The following is a 13,884-nucleotide window of genomic DNA, read 5'->3' on the forward strand; positions in this document are numbered from 1 at the left end:
AGTCATTTTTCTAAAAGTCCACGTTTAATTATTTTCACTCATAATACTCCAGTATCAGCATTAGTTGATACTGGCAGTCAAATAACTTGTATTTCTTATTCATTCTACCAGTACCTAGCTCAATATTATAAATTAACAGAACTTCCGGTTACTAATCTAGTAGTTTTACTCGCTGTGGGTGAAAAAACAAACAGTCGTTAAAAATAGTATCTTATGTCATAAGGCGATAAAAGTATTATATGGCGAATGTGACTTTATAATCCGAGCCGAAGGTGAGGATTATAATCACATTCGCCAGATAATGCTTTTATCGCCGTGTGATATACGCTATTTTATGTCGTTATACGCTATTTTATGTCTCGCTTCGCTCGGTTAGATCGCGATTTATCGGGCCTAACGACATAAACAAATTTTACTTGAAATTACAATTGGTACATATTCATGTCACACACCATTTTTGATAATCCCGAATTTGATGACGGAAATGATAGTAGGGAACGATTGGTTATCGGTAAATAAAGCGGTATTCAACTAAGACGATGAAAAACTGACCTTGAAGGGTTAGGAAGTTCCTAGGGATTCAATGTCGTACGATCGAGGGCCTTCTAGACATCTCGTTTCCTCTAAAGTAGATGATACAATTTATGTACAAGTTCTTATTGCTTGTGATGATGAGAGACCATTGAGTAAGGGTCCCAATAACAACTTATTGAATCAAAATAACCAAATCAATCTAAATCATCAAAAGTCTCACAAGGAACACTACGCAGGTGTCCCCCTCCGATTTCGATGAAACTAAAATATGTTATAGGGGACCCAAAACTAAGGGACACGTATTTTTTTTTAGCTGCCCATATTGGGTTTTAGGGGGTGAAAGTGCTCTCTGAAGTTGACCACCTTTCGGTGCCATTTTTCGATTGCACACATAAGGATGCTTTTTGAACAACTCTTTCACAGTGTATCATGAAGGTCACAAGGAATGATGAAAATGCGAATTAGAACCGTCTCCGGGGGGTGAAATATGGAGGGTAAACTACCCTTGTGAAAATGCATTTTTCTCATAGAAAATAAACTTTTGATGGAAATCCCATGAGATAGATTCCATTTGAAAAAGTAGAAAAAAATACAGAATACCTGTTTTGTTCTTTTTTATCGAAATTTAAAGCTTAAAAAATAGATTTTTCGTGAATTGCGAAATTTCAAACTTTTTCCTGTACAAAACGAAGCTTACGGCTAATGATGAGGGAAACCATTGGGATAGGATCCCGGAGTGATGTCGGGGAGGTTAACTACCCTTTGGGGGCGGGGGGGGGGGGGGATTTTTCTAAATAAGGGAGAAAAAATATCGATGAGAATTTTACGAAACACATTTCGTTCGAAAGCATGACACAATTCAAAGCACATCCTGCGATTCGTTTCCTCAAATTAAAATTGAAAATAAAATACTTTTTTTTATTATATACAAGTCTTCGATTTTTGGTACATAAAAAAGATGAGTGATGAGGTTCTAGAAGTAACACTTGGAGGCTAAATAACCTTTCTGGGAGTGACTTTTAATTATACTAGTGAACAGAATTCATTTGAAAGAGTAAAGAATAATAAGAAATGTCGAAATTTGAACTCATGAAAACGTCCATTGCTAGTTATATATGAATTACAACCTTTTAATTATCCGTCTACTTGTATCACAGTACCATAGTCCGAACTAAATGGTAAGGATTGAATGAAGATCCGATATGGAAAGGAAACAATGATAGTAGTAATCCCGAAATGATGGAATTCTGAATATACATTGATATTATTATAGAAGTTCAGACCATTTATTCCTTTTAGTATTATGTTCTCAATCAGCATACTTTCTGTTGGGATCAATCTACAGTATAGATAGCATTAGGGGATGTAATGCGTACAAAAATGATATTCTTCAAAAAAATGCAGCAAACGAGGTGATTTTTTGCACCATGAGCATCTGACTACTGCAATATTGGAACAGCCTCCAATATCACAGTGCGGATGAGATAGTTGCCCGAATGCAAAATCGACAGGATTTTCGAATTCATCTGGTTTTTTAGAAATGTAACCACTCTGAAACCAAGCATAACGAAATAAATTTTGATACCTTGGTGATGATAATTGATTATGGACTATAACTGTGTGACGATCTCGGAATTCGTTAATTTTAATTAATTAAAATGTTTATTTTTAATACGTCACAACTGTCCCCAAGCCCAATGTCTCCCAACGTAATTTTCACCCTAGGCGCCAGCCTATTTTATTTTTAATATTGGTCAAATAGCAAATGCCAATTTTCCATACAAAAAGTGATTAATTCACCACACATCAGAACTATCAGCTTGAACTCTTCCTAACAAGGGGAAGGAGGGACGATACCTCCTACCGAATTCTTGAAATGGCAAGAAATAAATCAGAATACAGAATTTTATACCCCAAAGAAATTGGTCTATTCAATAATATTTACAAGAAATGATAAAAAATACAAATAATCGAAATACAGAAATTTTAGATATTTGAATCACAAAATAACACGAAAAACAAATGGAACACTGGCTTCACCAGTGCTCAAAATGAATAATTATACACTAGCGTGGGGAAATATCCTGTTTTTCCCCACTCTCTCACTGAATTAAGATGAAATCTATTTTTAGCTGATATTCCAGCATCCAACAAAATTAATTTAGGATGAATCACGTCAAAATTATCTCTAAATCTATTCACAAAAATATATCAAATGAATTTAAACTCCAAATAATAAAAGAAAATGAACTACCGAGACTCACTGTCTCTTCTCAATACCAAATTACGAAATAAATTTTAAACTCCACTCGACAGGGTTCAGCACTCAGTCTCGATCCAATAAACAAATAAATATGCTCTAGCCACGACTTATCTCAATCTCTGTCCAGTCCAGGGCCCCAGAATCCTCTCCAGCCGCTCCAGTCCGTCCAAGAATCGACTCAAATCTCCAAAAATCTCAGCGACTCGACAGCTACTCGACTGAGCTCCTACACTCTACCTGTCTCAGAGGGAACTGGCGCTATGGTCATTGTTCTGCCCACACAAAGGGCCCTCCCCCACTAACTTTGCCAAAACTATTCAAATGAGCATTACATTAGCCCCTGGACTAGACAACAATTATTTAATTTCCTCTAATTTTCCTCTAATATAAAGTTGTAAATAATTCTTCTAAATTGTTGATGATGTGGGTTCTGTCCCACGACAAGTATCCTTCGTTGGGGATGATTCCCCAAGACTGTCCAGGAGTTCCCTTGACTTCGAAGTTCTCAGCTTGGACGAGTCCAAGTTGTCGATCTCCCCCATGTCCAACGCTGCTGGATGGAGAGTTCCAAACTGCTGAAACGACTCGTCCATCGTGACTCCAAGAGATTTTTCTCTGGGTCATCCTCTTCTGTGTCCTCGAGGTCCTCTCCACGATGAATTTCCTTCAATAAATAAATTCCCCAAAACAATTAAAAATAATTCTCCAGGTGAGGATTTCCCAATGGTTTTTTCCATTTTCTTGAAGGTGAGGGAGCTTGAGCTCCCCCCGAGACTCAGGTATCAATTGAATTAATTTTTAGAATAAAAATAAAAACAATAGAACCAATTGACAATCAAATTGTCACAACTGTAACTTTATGATATTGTTCCGCAAATTTAAATTAATATCATAGTCCATTAGGACGACACTATCCAAAAAATGACGAACATAATTCTTCCATATCCTAAAACCATATACGTCAAAGGGTTGAATTTTTCCAGTAGTCCCCTTTGGTATCAACACAGTTAATAATTCTTTATCCGGAGGAGTAATTTTTTTCACGACTTGAGGACAGTGTCCGCTCCAGGAATCGACTAACAGTAAACTTCTAGGACCCACGTTTGGGAAAAAGACTTCCTTCGACCAGGTTTTGAAATGCTCAGAAAAATCAAATACTAGATGATAATCCTAATTATTGTATAGAACATATCATGTTTGTTAGGTCTTAAATATTGTCATATGTGAAGTGAGTTTTCCCGATTTTGAAGTGATGAACACATTCGCAGATTTAGACCGATTTTGCTCCACTATTGGACCGAAAGTTCCAGAAGGTTCATTCAAAACCAGGAAGAAGGGTGAAAGTAATTTTCCATCAGCAGAAATCAGAGGTTGTACTGTATAACTATGTGTCGTTGAAGTTATCGATTGTACAACGCACGCTACTTGTTTAGTACCTTCTTCAGCTAACGTTCGCCCTGAATGAATTTCCAATTGGAAACCACTTTGATCAGTATTATAAATGTTTTGTGGGCCATACATATCCCAATAAAACCGAACTTTTATGAGGAATTCGTCCGCTTCTTTTTGTAACTCTTCCCAAGTCTTTAATGTTTTTCTGGTGATGAATTTGTTAATCTTCCGGAATGTTATGCGGTGTGCTCGTTTGAAATAATGCAACCACCTGGATGAAGCTGTAAAACGAACGTCTTCGAAGCCGATTTCCTTCCGGGCTTACAGGGTCCACCTACGGAGGTCAGTATCGTAGACGATCAAACCTGCATCGATAGCATTCTTCATATTCTTTAATGTTTACTCCGAAATGCGTTTCAACTTTTCCATGTATGTCCCTCCTCTATTGATTTGATTCGCTCAGCGTCGTAACTGTCTACGCGATTTCACCTTCCTGAATCGATGGGAAACAGTTTCTATAGAGAGATTCTTCTTCTTTTTTCCACTTCTCCAGAAGTCAACGGCATTCTTTTTATATTCGAAATCTACAGGTTCCTCATCCTCCGAACAACTGTCAGGTGATTCTTCTGTATGTGGTTGAAATTCTTTATCTTCGACCGCTATCATTTCGATATCTTTATAAGGCTCTTGAAAATCCAGGGATGTTTCTTCGATCATTTCTACTCCACTATATTCCTCCATTGATTGAATCAATATCCTTTCGAACCTGTCTGCTAATTCACGTTCCTCGTTGTTCACGGGTGTTTCAGCAAGATTGAGAACTTCAAATGTTGCCATCAGAAGTCGGATAACGTTGATCGGATTAACTTTCATGGTAGAACAAGTATAGATCACGACACTCACCGAAAAACTACTTTTCTCTTCGATGTATGTTCATAGACTGATTGTAATTCACAAGAGCGATGGAAATGGAAAACATTGATATCGTATAAGTTATATTGATCAGAGTAATTTCATCCTCAGATAACAAATGAGCCATTTACATCAATATGTTTACAACTCCCGAATATTCTTCAGTTGTGGTTGTGCATTATCAAACAGAATGGTATTGTCATATGTCGCCATTTACGTCTCACTGAAAACGATATCACATCGAAGCGATAAGAGCAACCGAAATACATTTTATCATCGATCCATCATTTACTATACAAAATCATGGGCTCTTCTTTGTACCACCCATCCACGTTCATATACAGATGAAAATTTGAATTCCTCAAAATATTTCATCGTAACTCATTTTTTCAAATTGGAAATGGAAGTCATTTAATGGAATCTCTACTCTGGCCTTCGGTGAAATTTTTTAGATTCATGTTCATTACTGATTTCTTTTGAATATGAATGAGGTTTGTTAAGCCCTCAAGTTTCACTCCCGAAGACTATTTCAATTGTTTCACTTACCATTCCGTGTAAGATCAGTCTATTATAACAAACAATTTAAAACCCATAATTTTTCAAAGAATCGATTACCTTAAAATTCTAATTTGCGGAAAAAATCCTAAATATGTGCTTTAAATTGTCTCATGCTTTCGAACGAAATGTGTTTCGTAAAATTCTCATCGATATTTTTTCTCCCTTATTAAAAAAACATTCCCCCCCCCTCCTCCCAAGGGTAGTTAACCTCCCCGACACCACTCCTGGATCCTGTCCCAACGGTTTTCCTCATCATTAGCCGTAAGCTTCGTTTTGTACAAGAAAAAGTTTGAAATTTCGCAATTCACGAAAAATATTTTTTTTTTCAGTTTTAAATTTCGATTAAAACAAAATCAAAACAGGTATTCTGTATTTTTTTCTACTTTTTCAAATGGAATTCATCCCATGGGATTTCCATCAAAATTTTTTTTCTATGAGAAAAACGAATTTTTACAAGGGTAGTTTACCCTTCATATTTCACCCCCCGGAGACGGTTCTAATTCGCATTTTCATAATTCCTTGTGACCTTCATGATACATTGCGAAAGAGTTGTTCAAAAAGCTTCCTTATGTGTGCAATCGAAAAATGACCCCGAGAAGTTGTCAACTTCAGAGAGCACTTTCACCCCCTAAAACCCAATATGGGCAGCTAAAAGAAAATACGTGTCCCTTAGTTTTGAGTCCCCTATAAAATATTTAAGTTTCATCGAAATCGGAGGGGGACACCTGCGTTGTGTTCCTTGTCAGAATTCAATAAAGAATGACGTAATGCATAAAAAAGTTTTCCCTGACAAAGAAACCGTCCCGAGTGTCCCTCACCGATTTCGGTGAGCTTGAAATATGTTATTCCCCATCAAAATCTAAGGCATACGTATTTTTTTTCTGCGGATAAAGACATTTAGGGGGTGAAACCAACCTCCGAAGTTGACAGGTTTTCAGGGCCATTTGACTGTTTCATATATTGGCATTCAAAATTTTAGAACGAAACCAAATGCATGATAACCTATGAGAAAAATGATTACAAATGGCGTTTGTTGCATTTGAATAGGGTCAATTCCAAAAAAATGATAGAGGTTCAAATCCAAAAAAATCTTGTGAAAAAAAAAATAACGCTCGTATTTAAATAGTATGAATGGCTGTCAAACGAGCAAATAAAAGTAGGAAATACGGATTTTTGCATTTTTTCGAAAGAATGGGTGTAGGGAGTAAACCACCCTCGAATTTAACTCAACACATTACCAGTAGAATATTGGATTTCTTCTCGAAAGAAGGCAATTTCCAATGTGTGTGGTGGAGAATTTCGTCGGTCTTGTTTAGAAAGAGTGAATGACAAAATAACTATTAGAGTTGAAATATACAAATGTTTTGCAACAAATACTTCCTCGTGATTCAGGTGAGAATTGTAAGAAGCACTGCAGTAACCTCTGCGGATTACCGTTTTTTTGGAAGAGGAATGAATACAGTGCAGCCCAGTACAGTCCTTCTTCTGAATTCATAAAAAGGATAGAGGGATGTTGAAGAATATTCTTTCAGAATATCACTTTTATTCATATTTTTACATACCTAGGAATATAATGATCTGACAATTCCATTATCATTTCTTTTTTTCTATTCTTCGTTCACTCCGTCCCCACTACGTCATCACTATTCATACGTTTCCTTATTTTTCCTATCATAAGGCGCTAAGAAAATCATATTTTGACGTCTTATTATAATTTTTCTCATTTATTTATTCATTATACTTTTTGCAACAATGACAGTCATCGAAGAAGTACTTGAAACATAATGACTTCTTGCACCAAGATCAACGAATAATAGCAATATTCGCACATCCCGGTATTTCGCAATGCGACTTGCAAGATTCACCGAATGCGAAATGGACGAGATTTTCAAATTCATCTGGTTTGGTTTCTACGTAACCGCTTCTGTACCAAGCATATTTGAAGAGATTGACATATCGTGGTGATGACAATTGATTATGAGTTAGAGTTTGAAACTTGATGAGATTATTCTTTAAATGTAAATTCAAATCATAATCCATTAATATAACACTATCAGAGAAATGTCTTATGAAATTTTTCCAAACTCTAAATCGAAAAACATCGAGTGGTTGGAGTTTTCCAGTTGTCCCTTTAGGTATAGTTATTACCTCCACATCCTTATTGCGTGTTTTGGTAGCTTCCACGATTGGAGAACAGTGTCCGCTCCATGAATCCACCAATAATAGACTTTTTGCACCAACATTAGGGACAAAAACATATTGCAACCAAGTTTTGAAATGTTCTGAAAAAAATAATAGAACAAATGAACGTTATCGTTGGAGCGACGTCATCATTACGGATAAATAAGAAACGAAGTATTAGACGAATCAACACAGTCTCATACCTGAAGTCAGTTTCCCAGATTTGAATACATCTACGTATACATTATCCGAACGAAACAGTTTTTCCTCTACTCTGGGACCGAAATGACCGCTTGGTTCTTTCAAATCTAAAAAGAGTGGAGAGAGGAGTTTCCCTTCGGCTAATATAGTTAGTTGAATAGTATAACTATGTATCGTCGATGTTACGGATTGCACGACACATTGTACTTGTTTTTCACCTTCTTCAGCCAAAGTTCTGCCTGAATGCATTTCAAACTGAAATCTGCTTTGATCAGAATTATGTATATTTGATAAACCGTACATTGAAATCCGTTATTTCACATCCGGAATAAACTGTTCCGATTTTTCCTCTAGAACTTGACGGTCTTCGATTGCTTTCGATGTAACAAATTTATTGATTTTCCTCGAGACAGTACGATGTGCTTTTTTAAATGCTCGTATCCACTTGTCGGATGCTTAAAAGCGAAAATCCTCACTACCTACATCTTTTTGGGCTTGTAATGCCCATCGTCGTAGGCCACAATCGTGTACGATCATTCCAACGTTTACAGCAGATTTGAAATTTTGTAGTGGTTATTTACAAATCCGATCAAGTTTATCTTTATAGCCTCTCCCCTTATTAATGTTATGTGCCCAGCGTCTTAACTGCCGTATTGAAGTGACTTTCCAAAATTTCTGCTTGACAGATTCTAAGGTTAAATTTTTTTCTTCTTACCACTCCGCCAATATACAACAAATCTAGATTTGAAATCGTAAAACAAATTCTCCTCATCTTTAGTACAGGTATCAGGGTTTATCGGCGCTTCATGAAGGTTATCCGCGTATTCTTTGTCTTCGACTATCTCCATGTCCCAGTCTTTGTAAGGTTCCTCAAAGTTTAACGAATCTTCCACCGTCACTTCGACGCCAGAATACTCATTCATTGCATTTGATAAAACTTCCGCAATGCTATTTTTTAATTGGATTCCTTCATTATTTATAGGTGATTCCGGAATATTCATCTCTTGAAATGTTGTCAGCAGTAATTGAATAACGTTCATAGGATCGACACTCATTTCTGCCTGTAATAATTATCTAAATGTCTCTCAAAAATACTGTTCCGTTCTCGTTCTAACTATATTTATATTTTCACGATTGTTATGTCAGAAATGGGTAAACTGACATGAAAAAGTGTGTAAACTTCTTGTAAAATAACCTTCAGAGTCAAATGTTCAATCTCATAGAAAATATCTCAAGAGACAAGTAACTGGAAACTAGAAATTGAAATCGTATTGATCAAAGGTTAATTAGTGAAAAATACTTTGATGAATCTTCAAATATCCCATTTGTAACTCGTTCCCTTTTTAGCCTAACCTTGCGGTCAATAGCACGGACGGGAAGATAATTTCGAAAGGATACACAAGATTTTGTTTGNATTTCGATTTTCTAACGTTTCGTCTAATTCTTCTCCCGTTAATGTTTGATTTATTTCTTCTATCATTGTTTCATTCAATTCATCATCCGATTGNAACTTCTTGTAAAATAACCTTCAGAGTCAAATGTTCAATCTCATAGAAAATATCTCAAGAGACAAGTAACTGGAAACTAGAAATTGAAATCGTATTGATCAAAGGTTAATTAGTGAAAAATACTTTGATGAATCTTCAAATATCCCATTTGTAACTCGTTCCCTTTTTAGCCTAACCTTGCGGTCAATAGCACGGACGGGAAGATAATTTCGAAAGGATACACAAGATTTTGTTTGCAATTGATTTTAACACTTCATATTTCTGACGGATTAAATTGAGTATACAATATTAATTACAATTTATGACTTACGTGAGTAATTTTGTTGATCGGTTACTCTCGCTTGATTTTCGTTGAGACTTTGTTTTTTTAGATATAATTTAAAATGNGATTATACCTTCGTGCGTTGAAACGCCTAAACCCGAATCGGTCGTCAAATTTTGCCCTGATGCTTTTTCCAATTTTTTTGACGTTTGCTTTGGTGGTGTATATGCGCCTNAAGCTCTGCTCCCCTTAAAACTCTAGAGAAATAAGCAATGGGTTTATCTTTCCCAATTTCTCCTTGAGATAGTACTGCACCAATGGCAATGCCTGAGGCATCAGTAGTAATAATGAAGGGTTTTGCAAAATCTGGATATTGTAAAATAGGAGCAGTGCATAAAGCTTCTTTCAAAATCTCGAAAGCTTCTGACGCTTCTTGAGACCATTTGAATTCTACATAATTTTCAAGTAACTTTGTGAGAGGTTTTGCTNTGGAGTATAAGGACCTAACAATTCACCTGCGTTGCTTCTTAATTTTCGTAAATTTAATTGGGCTTCGTTTCTTAATTTCTGTAAATTTGATCCGCTTCTTGCACGGACATTCAAATTCCCTGTTGTTTGTATTTTTTGAAGATCATTTAAACTTTGAGTTACTCCAGGTGGTTTTTTATATACAAGAGTATAAGGAGTATTTTTACGTTCATCGGAAGTTGACGATTGAGAAGTTGGTGTGACTAGATTAAAATTTTCATTACTCTTTANTCTATAATATCCTGTTAAACCCAAGAATGAACGAATATTCTTCTGTTTCTTTGGAATTGGAAAATTTTTGACTGCAGCTAATTTAGCTGGGTCTGGCTTTAATCCTTCTTTGCTAATTATGTGTCCTAAGTAATTTACTTCTGGACGCAAAAATTCGCATTTATCGGATTGTAATTGCAAGTTACNACTCCAGGTGGTTTTTTATATACAAGAGTATAAGGAGTATTTTTACGTTCATCGGAAGTTGACGATTGAGAAGTTGGTGTGACTAGATTAAAATTTTCATTACTCTTTACCACTTCTCTCAATTTCGGTTGTTCTTTCCCGTGCGAAGTTGATGCTAATTGATCAAATAATTGGCGGTCGGCTCCACTTAACGCGATAGGATTTGNTTGAAAAGTTGCTGGTGCATTTTTCAACCCAAAAGGCATTCGATTAAATTCCCAATGACCTCTAGGTGTGGAGNTCTCTCAATTTCGGTTGTTCTTTCCCGTGCGAAGTTGATGCTAATTGATCAAATAATTGGCGGTCGGCTCCACTTAACGCGATAGGATTTGGCGGTTTCTCGACAGATTCTTTTTTCGATTCAATTTTGGAAACACCTTGCGCTTTAGGAGGAGAAGCACGGGGCGATATATCAGTACGGTACTTTGTTTTACTTTTCCCGAAAAATAAAAAACGTTTTCCTGACATTTATACACATTTTTATCGNTATTACTCTTTGAATCAGGTTTCTTTGGTACAATCCAAACAGGACTATTATAAGGAGATTCTGAATGTTTAATTATTCCTAAATCAAGAGATTCTTTAATTTGCTTATCAATTTTTATTTTTAAAGACTGTGGCATTCTGGNTTCAGCGCAAAATTATTCTTATTCGCGATGAACGGAATTTCAAGAATTTTTTTTATTTTTATATATTTGTGATTTTTTATCTTTTGCTCTAGAAACAACTTGAAAATTCACTCAATATGGTGATTGAGGCGTTTTAGCTTTGGACGAGCCCCCAAGAAATGTTATGTCGTGAATGATGAAGTCTCGACTATAACATTGGTTANAATAATTCTTTTATTTTTCCGAATCTATCAGAAACTTCTACTTCTTTCATATGACTTACCATTTTCATCGCTGTACGAGAAATTCTAGGTTTATTATTCAATTTTTCAATATTCTCTTCATTATTTTCAAAATCGATATTTTGATTTNCCGAATCGGTCGTCAAATTTTGCCCTGATGCTTTTTCCAATTTTTTTGACGTTTGCTTTGGTGGTGTATATGCGCCCACCAATTCACCCGCGTCGCTTCCTACTTCACTTTCTGGTATATCATAGAGTAAATTTAATTGAGCTTCGCTTCTTGAACGGACATTCAACTTCCCTGTTGCTGGTATTTTCGAAAGATCATTTCAACTTCNTCGTGAATGATGAAATCTCGACTATAACATTGGTTATCATGTGAAAATGACATGAAAAGTATGAAAACTTTTGAAATAAATTTTAATTGGCAAATGTTAGAGAACAAATCACGAGAGAGTTGAATAATAAGGTCCCCTTGAATTGAAGTCAATTATTCCCCAGTATTATCAATGGGAAAGTGTCTTGGCTGGAAACACAAGGCGTTAGTTTTAAATAGAATAATTTTAAATCTGAACAATTATATTCTGAAATTTTGGTGAGTTTACAATTATAATGATGGTCGTAGAACTTACGTGACCTTCTTCTCATTGTGCTTGTACAGGTTTGTCGTTTCCTAATTCTAAAGTTATTCGTTTACAATAATTTCATTTTTATTTCTTTGAATGAATGAATAATAATTATTTGTGTTCTAAGATGTTAATTGAGTTCCGATATTTTCAGTTGGCAATATAAATTATCAAAGAATCATGAAAGATTATATACATTGACAAAAAGTCGTAGAATATTTTAAATATGTAAAGTTACGAAAAACTCTACATTTGATTGTTACTTCAAAATTACTTGGGTNAAAAAACATTTTTTCACGAGTTACGAACAATATTTTTCATCACAATGTGGCGGAAATTGGACTTTTAGGCACGAGGATCGTGCCGAAAAGTTCACTTTTCGTCACAGCGTGCTGANTCCGATATTTTCAGTTGGCAATATAAATTATCAAAGAATCATGAAAGATTATATACATTGACAAAAAGTCGTAGAATATTTTAAATATNTCTCATATCTTTACGATTTTTCGTATATCCAATTTTAATGAATGGAATGTCGTGATTATTTTTTAAATGTACGGAAATTACTGGGAATCGTCGCTCAACTCCGATTCCTGAACTGTTGTTACTGGACGCTGAGTTAAACCATCTTTCCTCGCGCCCGGTTGGAAAGATGTTCGTTGGTTTCCCGAATTTTTCGCTGCTAAAATACGACAATTTTCCAATACATGCCCTACTTTCTTACAATAGCGGCAAGTTAAATTTGAATTATCTCGAAACTGTGGTTGGTGNTAAATTATCAAAGAATCATGAAAGATTATATACATTGACAAAAAGTCGTAGAATATTTTAAATATGTAAAGTTACGAAAAACTCTACATTTGATTGTTACTTCAAAATTACTTGGGTCCCCACTTTAGGACTGAATGTATTTATCTAACTCAGAGAACGGGCANATAATCGACATTTTATTTGATTTTGTTGAGAATTTCTATTTCGCAAGAAACAATTATTAGTCGTGATTCCTTTTTTTGCAAATTTGATAAAGTTCGTTATTTCTATTATTTGGATTGTTCATACGAATAAAACACATTTTCGCAGAGTCCGCTCTTTTTGCAAATTTGACAAATCTTTCCAGGAATAGGTTTAAAATTTGGATTTTGCAAAATTTCTTGAATTATTTCGATCATTATGATTGCGAATTTTATGATTTCCATTATTTACAAATTTTACTGATTTAGAATCGATCGTTTTCACGTCGGTTTTCCTTGTTTGGTCTTCACCACGCAAATCTTTTTTTGCTATTAACTTTCTTTCAATGATGATAGCCCTATCATATGCATCTTTTAGTGTAGAGCACACGCTGGCATGCGTTGATCGATTTCTGGCTTCAAGCCTTGTATGAAGCACTGTTTGATATTATCTTTAATTTTCATTTCGTATTCAGTAAGTTGGGCCGCTGTCGCAGCAGGATTATTGATTTTATAAGCTTCTATAATTTCTTGACCTTTTTTCCTTAATCTGCTTGAAAAATTAACGGCAGTTTCTTCTGATTTTTGGAACATTTTGCCTAATTCTCCTTGTAGTTGCCATTCAGTTTTTGTGGGAGTATAAATTGCTTTTAATGCGTTTAT

This window comes from Diachasma alloeum, unplaced genomic scaffold, assembly GCF_001412515.2.
Source record: "Diachasma alloeum isolate Michigan unplaced genomic scaffold, Dall2.0 Dall_scaffold_00256, whole genome shotgun sequence".
In the NCBI taxonomy this organism is placed as follows: domain Eukaryota; kingdom Metazoa; phylum Arthropoda; class Insecta; order Hymenoptera; family Braconidae; genus Diachasma; species Diachasma alloeum.